Source organism: Tasmannia lanceolata, unplaced genomic scaffold (assembly GCF_043159265.1).
Source record: "Tasmannia lanceolata isolate RefF3 unplaced genomic scaffold, GAP_Taslan_0.1 ptg000029l, whole genome shotgun sequence".
NCBI classification, from domain to species: domain Eukaryota; kingdom Viridiplantae; phylum Streptophyta; class Magnoliopsida; order Canellales; family Winteraceae; genus Tasmannia; species Tasmannia lanceolata.
In genome coordinates this window covers 5039503-5052655 of record NW_027518706.1, presented here as the reverse complement: position 1 = coordinate 5052655, position 13153 = coordinate 5039503, and the positions used below count along the sequence as shown (strand labels likewise).

The window sequence follows — 13153 nt, the reverse complement described above, 5'->3', positions numbered from 1 at the left end:
TGTTTGAAATTTATTTACCACAAAATAAAACTTGGAAATTTCAATATTATTGATCATAACCTGCCCTACATATTCAACCATGCTCATCAACGATTGCAAAAGTTCATACATTAATTAACTACCCCACGACAAAACCTACACATGTGACCAAGTAGGATATGTGCAGTTACATGTTCTTCATACAGTAACTTCATTCAACTACAAATTTTTCTACCTTTGCTTAAAATACCAATGCAATTGTATTCTTAAGATCTATCTGATTGCCACACTACAGTCTCCAATATTGATATTTCAGACATTTATTGTAACTCTAAGAAATCTCTAGTACCAATTCAACTGCTAAGCAATTCTCTTTTGAGCTCATTTTTCAGCTGCAGAACCTGATTTTCTGGGTAGTAGCCGATCCAAACAACCTATCAACATATCCTGCAAAATGAAAAATCATTGTATTGTGATGGCAATAATTACAAAAGGTTATATTTTTTCATCCAGACCAAGGGATATGCTTCCTCCGTGGCACAAATGCTATAAGGCCACACTGGCCCTTCAAATGAAGGGTTCGGATCATTCAAATTAATCATGTGGTGGGGACCATGACGAACATAGGTGCAATAGATAATGGTGTTTCGAAATAAAAAAGTATAGAAGACAAGAACATAGGTGCAATAGATAATGGTGTTTCAAAATAAAAAAGACAAGTCTTACTACACTTCAAGAAATAACAAGAAGACAAGAACAAAAACACACTCTTTACAACGTATTCCTACAAATAGTCATTTCATTTTCAAAAACCCTGAAATAGGTACCAAAAAGTCAAGAACAAAAAGGCAAGAACTCCAACTGCTTTATTCCACCCCTTTTCATTCTCAAGTACTTTCGAGCATCGCAACAACACCTTTAATTCACCTACTGCTTGATTCGTCTCTTGCATCGACATGTTCAATCTGGATAACTCATCTCCCAAGCTTCTCAGATGGTTATTGGATTCCCTCTGGCACCCAACCAATCTGGATAATGCATCTCCCAATTCAGCTACCGCTTCCTTCGTCTCTTGCGTCGACATATTCAATTTGGCTACCTCATCTCCCAACCTTCTCTGATGGTTATTGGATTCCCTCTGGCACCCAAATTCCGGCTTGTTTAAAACATCATCCACCCATAAAAAATAATTGCACCTCCATGTAATACCATCCTGTGCGTTATACATATGTAAGTTGGACCTTTGAAATTGCCAAGAAAAAAATTTTCAAATAAACTTCAATACTTACATTGAAATGACAGGAGTAGAAGACCCGTTCTTGGTTATCATTCACATCAGTCTCAGCTATTTTCAAGGTAGCTTTCTTCTGACATTTACATTTAAGTACGGGGATTCTGAACATACTTGACCTTCCATCACTATTTGAAGATGAAGCCATCAATTTATTTTACCTTCCTCCAAAATTAAATAAGAACATGCACCAAGCTATATGGAAAAACCTTGTGAAATGAACCGGAAAGATGAGATCATCCGAGTATTTGTCAAAACCTCTAAAAACCAGTTCAATCTATTTTTGATGTTCATTGACAATAAAAAATTTTTGCTACGACAATACAACTCGGAAAGTAGAATGGCAGGATCATCACATCAAAGTCAAGGCCTCCCACATTAGATTCAAAAGAAATAAATAAAAACTGAGAAATGCAAATATCTAAACGTTTATGAACCCCAAACCCAAGATTGTGGTTTCTGAAATCTGAGCTGGTTTCTGAAATCTGAGCAACATAACTGCCTCTCAATGCCAACAAAAAGGAAAAAACAATGTACCCAATTCTGACATTAAATCTTACTGAAAATGTAATATGTATATCAATTGGAAAAAAAAACATAAAATTGCTACTCATGTATCAAAATATCACAGATGCCTCTGAAATTAACATTTCCTAGAACAGGCAAAAACCAGCAAAATTTCCTTTGAATACAAAGTGCCACTCCAATTTCAAACCAAACTCCCATAAAAAAGAGAAGTTCAAAATAAAGAAGAAGCAGAACAACAATAGTCTAGCTGAAAAAATAAAATAACAAAATCATGTACATCAAACAACAATAAACTTCACCAGAATCACAACCATTATAACATAAAGCATCAAAACCACTAGATTCAAAACAGACCTAACCAAAACATAAAAAAAAAGATAAGTTGAAAATAAAAGATGCAAAATCAGAGGAAAAAATAACAAAATCACATACATCTAACAACAATAAACATCACCAGATTCAACAACCATTATATCATAAAACATTAAACCACTAAATTCAAAAACGACCTAACCAAACCATAACCAAACCATAACCCTTCTTCTACAGATCCAACCCAGAAAAAACCGTACCCTTCTTCTTCTCTACAGATCGAACCTTCAAAAAACCGTACCCTTCTTCAAATGGGTTTTGAAATGGGTCTTTAGGAGAAGAAGGGTACGGTTTTTGAAAGATCTCTACAGATCTTTCCGGAAAAACAAAGAAGAGAGTGAGAGAGAAAGTACCTGTTATACATATGGAGGTGGGTTTGCTTCGTCGTGGGTCTGCAACTTTGAAAAAAACGAATGGTTTTTGCCCTCTGCTGGTTTGTAGAACACGAATGGGTTTTTGCTTGCTTCGTCGTTTTTTTCTAATGAATGGGTTTTCAAAAACCACTCGTTTTTTTGCCCTCTGCAGATTTGTAGAAACGAATGGGTTTTGCCCTCTGCAACTTTGAAAAAAACGAATGGTTTTTGCCCTCTGCTGGTTTGTAGAACACGAATGGGTTTTTGCTTGCTTCGTCGTTTTTTTCTAATGAATGGGTTTTCAAAAACCACTCGTTTTTTTGCCCTCTGCAGATTTGTAGAAACGAATGGGTTTTGCCCTCTGCAACTTTGTCATAAACGAATGGGTTTTTGCTTTCTGCAAACCAACAACGGCCACGATTTTTTAATAATGATCTAACGGCTAAAACGATGGAAGGAGCAGAAATCACTTTTCTGGTCGGCAGACCAGACTCACTTTTCTCATATATATATATATATATATATATATATATATATATATATATATATATATAGTTTTAGACCAAAACAAGCGTTGGAATGGCATGTTGGTAAATCTACTAAGTTCCCAAACAACTAGCTGATATAGCGTAACGACTAGTTTTTCAGCCCACTCCAGTCGACTTCCCCAGTCAACTGGGGTAGGGCAATCGCTTGGCCCTGCTAGTTTGCACATTTAAAGCTCAATGTATTTCAATCTTTGGGAGAGTTGGCTAAGTCTTGTCATATGTATATTATCACGTTAAGGGACACTAATTAGCTTAAATAAGTGCCTCTAACAACCTCAAAACAAGAAGAGGACTTTTACATTCTAAAAAGAGTTGAACTCGACTTGATCTTCTCTTAAACTTCAAGGTTTCAAGTCCATCTTGGCTCCTTGGATCTCCTAAGTCTTTGGCACTCAAATATGCTCTAAATTAGATCCTTTGACTTTATCCAAGCATCCTTGAATTGCACAAATAACACAAGATCTACAACCCAAACATTCAAACATATTACTGACATAAAACCACTTGTGTTTGGAATCATCAAAACAAGATGGTGTGGATCCGTGATCTGGGAGCGGGTTGCGGGTCGGGGATAATCCCTTCTCGCATCACGCCCATGCGGTAATCAGGTCCCAAGCAATGCATCAGCTCCAAGACATAACAAGAGTAAAAGAGATGAAATGGCCACTGTCTTACTAAGATATCAATGTCTTTGGATCAATATTTTTAGGCGAAATATATGGTGAGTGATATTGACACATATGCATGCCTTTATTTTTTTTGCTTCTTATGGATTAGGTATGATGAGTGATATTGAAACCTATGTTTATATAGCATTAATGCAATGCAAGGTTCTCCTCCGAAACAAGAAGTTTGAGATTTTGTCTTCAACTTAGAAAGGTTGACAGTAGAGGAGAGACACTTCAATATGATTAACGAGCTTAATGATGAAGAGAAGCGGAAATGTAGTAAGTCGGTCTCTTGTGACCGTTAATGCCCAAAAAATGGGTGTAAACAAATACAAAACCCTCAAAATTTCTACAACTCGATATCTTAGGGCTCAATATAAAACCCCCAAAATTTCTACAAGTCAACTATGTCTTAGGGCTTAATATACCCTAACATTAGTCCTTGGAACTTCTTAGTACTCCGATCAACCATTGGATGCACCATATCAGACCAATTACTGACAATTACTCCTAATCATTCGGAAATTAAAATTAGTGGTGGCTAACTCCCCAAAAATTACATAACAAAAAAGAAAATCTGATGGTACCGATATTTTCAGAATGATGGAATTGTCTTGAGATGTGTCCAGATTTAATGGAATCAGACGTTGGATGCCCCATAACAATTGTAAATTACAGATCAAGGGTCACAAATACCACTTTATGTATTTTCCATATCAACCATCCATCTGTAGTGCCACCAATGGGAATGCTAAGATATGAGTAATTGATCTAATCTCAGCTTATGGCCAAAGTTATATATCAGACCAATTACTGACAATTACTCCTAATCATTAGGAAATTAAAATTAGTGGTGGCTCTAACTCCCCAAAAATTACATAACAAAAAGAAATGTGGGCCCCCACTGTATTTTAAGCTAGTGAGTAGATAACTTATCTACACTAGTGTGTAGAAACCTTTTCTCAACCAATATTATATATTATCCAACACTTTGGGCAACAATTTGGGAGGCCCAGATCATTTGACACATCGCTATATTATATAGTAGACTGTAGAGGCATAGGTATAAAAACCAGGATACTGTGTCCCCACCCCAATTTTTAGGGTGGGAGTATTCCCTATGTCATTAAAAAAAAGATAAAAAAAGAACCATGATGCTAATTATAGGGGTGCCACTCGAGCCCGATTCAGTCGGTTTGTGACCAACCTAACCGAAGCAGAGGTCACATGACTCAACCCTAGCCCGACTCAATCCGAACCCCAGGTTGAGGAGGGTCAACTCTAATCCAAACAGCCTTTAAATCTATCAACCCTAGCCCAACCCATCTAACCGGATAGATGGTCTGGTTCGGCTTGGTTGCGACAAACAGGAAAAAAATAGAAAAAAAAATGTATATTACGGGATGAGGGTCAGTTCCCAAACAGCCTTTAAATCTATCAACCCATCTAACCCGATAAAAGGATAAAATGTCGTGCTCGGGTTGGTCGTGACAAAACAGAAAAAAAATATAAAAAAAAAATGTATATTAGGGGAAGAGGGTCAACTCCAACCCAAACAGCCTTTAAATCTATCAACCCTAACCCAACCCATCTAACCCGATAAAAGGATACAAGGTCAGGCTCGGCTTGGTCGTGACAAAAAACAGAAAAAAAATATAAAAAAAATGTATATTACGGGATGAGGGTCAACCCTAACCCAAACAGCCTCTAAATCTTTCGCATGCATTCATCTTTGCACTTTTAGTTTCTATCTCTATTACTATTTATATTTCTACTTCCAGTTCTGATTCTACCTTTATTTTAATGAATAGTTGTTTTGCTTATACTAACCGTTTAATCATAAGAAATGTTTTTATAATGTAATTCTCATTTTGTAGCTCTTATTATGCAAGGCACTAAGGGATCTTTTGTTCAGCTCGTTATGACTCAGTTACTACAGTATTTATAGGTTTACATGATGACATGAACACCAAATAAGAGAGCTTAAAGGGATCGAGGAAAGTGTGTTCGGCCATTGTTGGTTTGACTAGTTATCCTGTCAGGCAATTTGCCTTAGTTTGTTTTATTCAGTGGATTAGTTTCAACTTATGTTAGGAGGCTTCTAGATTTTTTTGTGTTGGTGGTTTGCAAATTCAAAAGGAAATGAAATTACTATTTTATAGTTGAGAGTCAGCTTTTTTCCCTTTTGGGGTAGCGATTTGGATTTTGAGATTTTGAAAAAAAAATTATGTCTAAAAATTTACCCCAAATCCAGGTTGTTACACCCGGTTGGCTCCACGAATGAAACACATCATATTAATGGATATTCATACATAGACTACACAAACAGAGGGAATAATTACTCTTTTCTCCTCTTGAGAGGGAGAATTGTTATGATTTGTGGATACGAACTCGAGTGTCGCGTGTTGACACACGGATACGGCAAACTCCCAAAATTTCGAAACGGGGACACAACTAAAATAGAACGTAGATATAATCATAATTTGTGGATATGGATTCCTATGTCAAGTTTCAACACGGATACGAGTTGTCAGACATGAGGACATCTAAGAATCTAAAAATGGTGAAACGTACATACATATAAAATTACTAATTATTGTATAATTTGTAACAATATAAATATGGTAATCATTTAACAAACTAATAAATCTCAACTATAATCTAAAACAAACATGAGATAATCAAATAACAGCACATTCATCAATTTAATCTAGTTATCTTCCGTCTCCAATATACAGCTAGTAAGGGAGACCAATATGTTATAATGAACATAGTATTGGTCCTATTGGAATAAGAGAGTTTGTTTAGAGTTTTAGGTTTAGGGGAGGGGAGGGGATATAACAACAAATACTATTTAGCGAAGAGTTCAAAGAAGAGTTTATAATAAAAGAAGAGTTAATAATAAAAGAGGCATATACAATATTCTATAATAAAGTAGAATGTCACACTTGACACGGTACAAAAACGTGTCCACAAGCCCGTATTAAGTCTAAAACTTCTAGCAGTACATTTAAAGGTGTCTAAAGGAGTGTCGACACGTGTGGACACGCTTGTTGCATCGGACACGACACGACACGACACATGTGCCGGTAATAAGTGCCGGCTAAATCATAGGTGAATTGGTAACTGCATCCAATCTCCTAAAAAGTCCATATTGTTTTGATTATTCAAATTTTGATGGGATATGGACCTAATCCCTATGAATGGGAGCAAACCTTATTCCGTGATTGTGCAGAGTGCAGACAATGGCATAAGAAATATAAACCACTTAAGAAATGCGTGCAGATTCTGGATTTGAAGGCCAGAAAACGTTTTTAGGTGGCAAATTTGGAATCATGAATACTAACCATCAAGAGGTTCTTCGTCAATAATTATGTCTGGGTCAATGTTGGCATGGATAACATGACTATCAGTGCTACGGCGAACAGTTCCTTTTATGCCCATCAAGCAGTGTTCCTAGTCCACAAAATGAGGCCACAAATTATAACAAGATATTTATCCATAAAAAAATGAAGATTATATGCACCAAACAGAAAATATTAAGGCAATTATAACCAACCTTAGAGGGCTGAAACAAAGTGTGTGAATCATGCCGCAGTCCTGGAGTCGCATTCAACCTGTTTGTCTTCACCCAACATATATCTTCACATCTCCGAAATCCCCACTAAATTAAGAGAGAAAAATACCATACAAACAAAAAAGAAGCACATTAGAGGGAATGAAAGGATATATTACAGTTGAAAACATTACTGCATTCCAACAGGGAGCAATGCAGTGAAGTTTTTTTTTTTTTTTTTTGGTCTGTATTATGTGTGAGCATAAAGTCCAAACTCCAAGCATCCATTTTCCAAAATAAATAAATAAAGTCCAAAGCAATGCAATGAAGTTAAGAGATGTTATCATGTTAATGCTATCAGATATTTTCTTTAGGGTCCTCTCTTAGCTGTGCTAATCAAGATCACTACTCAATTCCGATGTAAGTGAAATAGTAATTTCTGTTAAGCTCAACTAACATACCTTCTTTAGGCACAGGCGTCCCTGCTCAAGACCCACACCATCACCAACCCAAAGGAAGATAAATGAAGGAGTGTCAGCAATTGCCTGAAAACATGGTAAGAGCAGAATTAAGACTTCAGAGAAAAGGCACAAAGTTATAAAATAATATGAATGGACAGCAAATGTTGCATATGTAATTATGTAAATAGATTTGAGAGAAAATAAAGACATCCAAAAGCCATATCAAATACGCCAACACTGAAGTGAATAAACTTAGGACAAGTAAATGATGTACCTCAATTTTTAGATTTTGTATTTCTTTTGGTGTCCAGTACTCCATATGTTCAGTAACACCAGGAGCCCGATGGACATATTCCTCCCATGGGGGGTCGACAAGAATGACATCGAACTTCGTGCCAAAAAATTCAGGGGACAACACATGCTCGCGCAGGTCGTACTTGTAATACATGGGTGCGGATGCAGATTTGGCCACAATTTCATCTTTCCTCTGAATAAGTTCCCTCAGCTTTGGGTAATCCTCCACAACACTGGTGAGTTCTAGCTCCCTGATGAAATTCTGTGGTCGCATACCAGTATCCACAAAATTTTGGGAGTAGTCATTTTGCTCTCCCCTTGAAGGAGCTTTACCAGGGGGAGCACTAATCCTAGGTGGACCGCAACCCATTGGAGTAATATCATGAGGTACCTCCACAGCACTGGTGAGTTCTAGCTCCCTGATGAAATTCTGTGGTCGCATACCAGTATCCACAAAATTTTGGGAGCAGTCATTTTGCTCTCCCCTTGAAGGAGGTTTACCAGGGGGAGCACTAGTGCTAGGTGGACACCAACCCATTGGAGCATTATCATGAAGTACTCCACGTCCGATTGGTCCCATTATATTAAATCCAGGACCAGTTACGCTAGGAGATACTCCTCTTCCAGGGCCAAGTTGATTAAAATACATTGCATGGTTTGGGCCAGTCCCCATATTAGGAAGGAATCGCGGTCCTGACAATCGAGGTGTGGTATGGGAGAAAGTCCAGGTGGGGCAGCTAACATATTCATATCAAAACCTCGAGGTCCAGGCCAAACAATGGGCCCTGGAGATGGAGGAGTGAAAACCGGTACAATTGGTGGGCCTGGAGCTGCCGACATGTTCGGCCCAATGGGCTGCATGGGTCCAGGTGGCAAGCCCAAGTGACCAAAGGGAGGTCCCACAATAGGCACTGGGATTACAACACGTTCCCTGTCCCTCCCCTGAACGCTTCCTCTTCGTCCTCTCCAGCCTCCTATTCTTCCTTCAGGAATGCCCCTATTGAAAGACCCCAGTCCCTGGTTATTTCCAAATGGAGACTCTGAACCCCTAATAGAAGTCTGGCCTGCACTAGTAGTATGCCTAGAAGACATGGATCCGGACTCCTCGCTCCCATAATCGAGAAACTTGGGCCTGATCTCTATCACATCAGAATACTCATTTGTAGTTCCAACTCTCGAGTTTTTCACGCCTTCAGTCCTGGTTCTATCTTTTCTATAAGCAGGTCTACCATGAGGCTTCTCATTATCCATTCTATCCTGTTCACGCCTCTGTGAGTCCCATTCAGTTTTATAGTCAAAATCACCATCCCCATCTTTTGCCTCTTTATCATTCCAGCTCTGCTGCCTTTTCCTCCAACTATCTTTAGAACCTCCCCAATCCTTATCTCTCTGCCTTTGGATCTATCATTTCTGTAAGCTTCTTTTTCACGTTGCCTCCGTCTGTGGCTAATGCTTCTTTCATTGTCAGATTGAGATGAACCTCGATCAATTTCATCAGACTCTTGATGATGTCTCTCAATTTTCTCAGGGCTTCGTGAATACCTCGAATCCCTATCCTGCGCATTTCCAAGACCTCTGCCACTTTCCATCCTTCCTGAATACCTCGAATCCCTATCCTGCGCATTTTCAAACGAATCCTCCTCCAAATCCGGTTCCGTGTAACTCCGAATCAATTCTTCAAGTGCATCCATTACAAAGAACTGTCAAATACAATTGATTTATATTCCTTTCTCTACCCTTAATCAAGATACAATTGCAATTTCAACAATGAAATAATGTGAAAATTCATCTAATAAGAGTGTTTATAACATGATAAACCAAATAAAGCATTAGCCCCGAATCAACAACTCGTTCTGAAACCTGTAATAAAAAGAAACAGAAAATCAAGCATCCATGGCATTTTAAACCAACTGATTACCCCACACAGACACGCACGCGCACAAAAATACCGTAATCCCAAAAGGCCAAAACCCTAACCCTAATAAAAAGAAAAAGAAACCCTAATAAATAGTTAAAAACCCAACCAAAACCCTAAACAAATAGAAAAATAAAAAAAAATCACACCATCCGTCTAAGTGAGGAGATGAAAAGGAAATTGATTCCTCTAGTCCAAACTAAAACCCTAAAGATTGTAACAAACCCAAGAAAACTGAAAAGAATTGATCCTACATATAACCAAACACTAAAAAAGAACTCAACCAAGACCCACATTTTCAAAAAAAAAAAAAAAAAACTAAATCAACCAAGACCCAATATAGTAAGCTCGATTCAAATTCAAAGGAATCGAAATCCTATTACATAAACCAAAATCCAATTGAAGCAACCCATTAAAAAAAAAAAACTAAAATCTCTTATAGCACAAAAAGAAAGAAGAAGAAAAGAAGAAAGAACAAAGGAGAGTGAAAAAGAGAATCGTACCTGAATTTCTATATGGGTCTGAACCAAAATTCCTCTGATTTTTTTGCCTTGAAATTCTGAGTCAAGATGAATATGAGAAATGATGGGATTCTTTTCGCTTTCTTTTTCTTTTCTTTTTTCTTGAATTTTTTGTTTGTTGAAGAATAGAAGAGTGAGTGATTGTGGCTTTTTTTTTTAAAGAAAATTCACTGGGCTACTTAGTTCGAAGATCCAAACCATTAATTTGTTGAGCTTAAACCTAAGTAGTTTGTAACCCAAAATCATCTCAATGATCCCTGTGGAATGCCTGCCTGGCGTATAACTTTATTAACTTGGCCCAAACGAGTCATCATCTGATAAGTTGGTCTCTTGTGTAAACAAATACAAAATGGGTGTAAACAAATACAAAAGCCCCAAAATTTCTACCAGTCCATATCTCGTTGGAACTTGTTAGTACTCCGATCAACCATTGAATGCACCATATCAGACCAATTGCTGACATTTACTCCTAATCATTTGGAAATTAAAATTAGTGGCTCTAAACTCCCCAAAAATTACATAACAAAAAGGTGTGGGATTATTGTCTATTGGGAGTGGGAATATCAATGTCAATCCCCTAAATATAAATATCAATATTGTCGAATTGTGAGCCCCTCATAAACGAGTAAAATAGATCAAAAATATTATTAGAAACAAATTCGTGCCAAAAGATTGTGTAAATGATCTAATCTCAGCTTATGGCCAAAGTTAGTTACCATCAAGATCAAACAATAAGTATTGGGTCGATGGGGGGGGGGGGGTCCATTTACGTATAATTGAGACAATTGATTTTATAGACAGAAAACTGCCCACGTAGCTCTGAGACCAAAAAATTCAGAGGCCTAGAGGAGAAGCACTTTTTGGATAAGGGGCTAGCTGTCACGCCCCAAACCCCACCCTTGGCATAGGACATGACAGCGCCGTATACCTGTAAAGCAAGCCCTACAAGTATACAAGGCTTGCAGAAAATATCAGATCCAAGCATAAAAATAAGCTCAACTTAAAGAAATTTAGAAACATCTCTTACAGGGTTCACATAATACTCACTGTCTAACTGACCAAATCAAACTAAATGATCTCCAAGGTTAAGCCTCGACTTCCTCGTTCGCCTCACGATGATCTAAATCTGAAAATGTTATAAACCATAGTCAGCTGAAAAGCTCAGTACATAATAAAGCACTACTCTAAGTGTAGGTCTAAGCATGCCATGGTTAAATAATGGTCAAATAGAAAGGTCAGAGCTGAATAATGTAAGTCTCAAACAGAAAGAGTGGGTATAACGATAATCGAAAGAGCATATCAAAACAGAACACTGAACGGATGTGCAGTCCAAACTAAATAGTATCAAACAGTAATCAAAGCTAGTATCAAAATAGAAGTCAAAGCCAACATCAAAACAGAAACTAAAGCCAAAAAGGGTATCCAGAATATCAAAACAATAGTCAATGCCTTCGGAATTCAAAGTTCAAAATGCAAACTCCATTTCGGGATCATCGGCTTAGTCCAAAAAGCAAGTTATTTTCACCGACTGCCCACGGGTCCAAAAAGCAAGTTATTATCACCCCGATTGCCCACGGGTCCAAAAAGCGTGTTATTGCTTACACCGACCGTCCACGGTGTCAGAACTAGTTCCTAGGTTCACATACTTGTCGACAGGGCCAACGTTTATCCCCCATTGGCGGGATCACAGTTCTTATGTTCACACACACACACACACACACACACATATATATATATATATATATATATATATATATATATATATAGGCTAATGCCCATGCCTCACTAATGGGGACTTTTTTGAGTTCACATAACCTAAGCCTCTCAATAGGTGTTCAAAGTTCACACAGTTGAAAAGAAGGTATTCAAAGTTCAAAGTGGGTGTTTCACATTAGTTCCAAAGGTCCAGATAACGGATCCAAAATTCAGAGTCCAAAACAGATATTTCCCAAAGATTCAGGTGTCATATCAAAGGTTCGTAACAAACTAAAATAACTAAAGCAATGACGGTAACAAAAGCCATATGAGTCCAAACAGATGGTATCGAAGAGTTCATAAGGATAATCGTCAAAGCTCAGCAAAATGGTTCTATAAGAGTTTCGAAAGTTCACTTTATAGGTAAACTCAACATTATCGTGGCAAAGGCAAAAATCAAAGTAATCCATATCGGTACAAAGCCAAAGAGTCAATATCGAAACAATATCATAACAAAACTGAAATCATATGGTTTATAGGATAATAAAAATAGCATGCTAGACCCAAGTGATAACTGAAATCGTATAGGTACAAATCGGAGGTACACAAACAATAACATATGTAATTAAAGAGAATGGGTTAACAGTTCACGCAAAGTAGTACGTTATTACGTACCTCGATGAAGGGTGTTTTCCTCTACTCAACTTTAATGTCTTGGTCTGCCATAGCTTACCATATGTTCCAACAGATCCCAACTTCCGTCAGTAGTCATCAATATTCCACGCTTTCTACATGCTTAGCTGACCCTCAAAAATTCCCAGAACTCAATCTCTTTACAATAATACATTGCCCTACAAAATCCTGGCTTCTCCAAGAATTAACATATGCTTGTAATAATGAAATACTTTCCTTTGAAAACAATAAGCATCATGGTTACTTGAAATAAGCATGGCTAGCAAATGTGATTTGGAC

General features: G+C 37.5%; 1 pseudogene across 1 annotated transcript in view; it reads right to left on the bottom strand.

Annotated features, from left to right (window-relative positions):
• The window catches only part of LOC143858928 (N6-adenosine-methyltransferase non-catalytic subunit MTB-like), a 28530-nt pseudogene extending 17903 nt beyond the window's left edge, over window positions 1-10627 (bottom strand). The window contains exons 1-5 of the transcript XR_013239090.1: window positions 10469-10627; window positions 8031-9750; window positions 7757-7840; window positions 7299-7403; window positions 7087-7195 (exon numbers count right to left, since the gene is read on the bottom strand). The product of XR_013239090.1 is annotated as a N6-adenosine-methyltransferase non-catalytic subunit MTB-like (transcript). The remainder of the gene's footprint in view (window positions 1-7086; window positions 7196-7298; window positions 7404-7756; window positions 7841-8030; window positions 9751-10468) is intronic.
• Between the last annotated feature and the right edge of the window lie 2526 nt (window positions 10628-13153).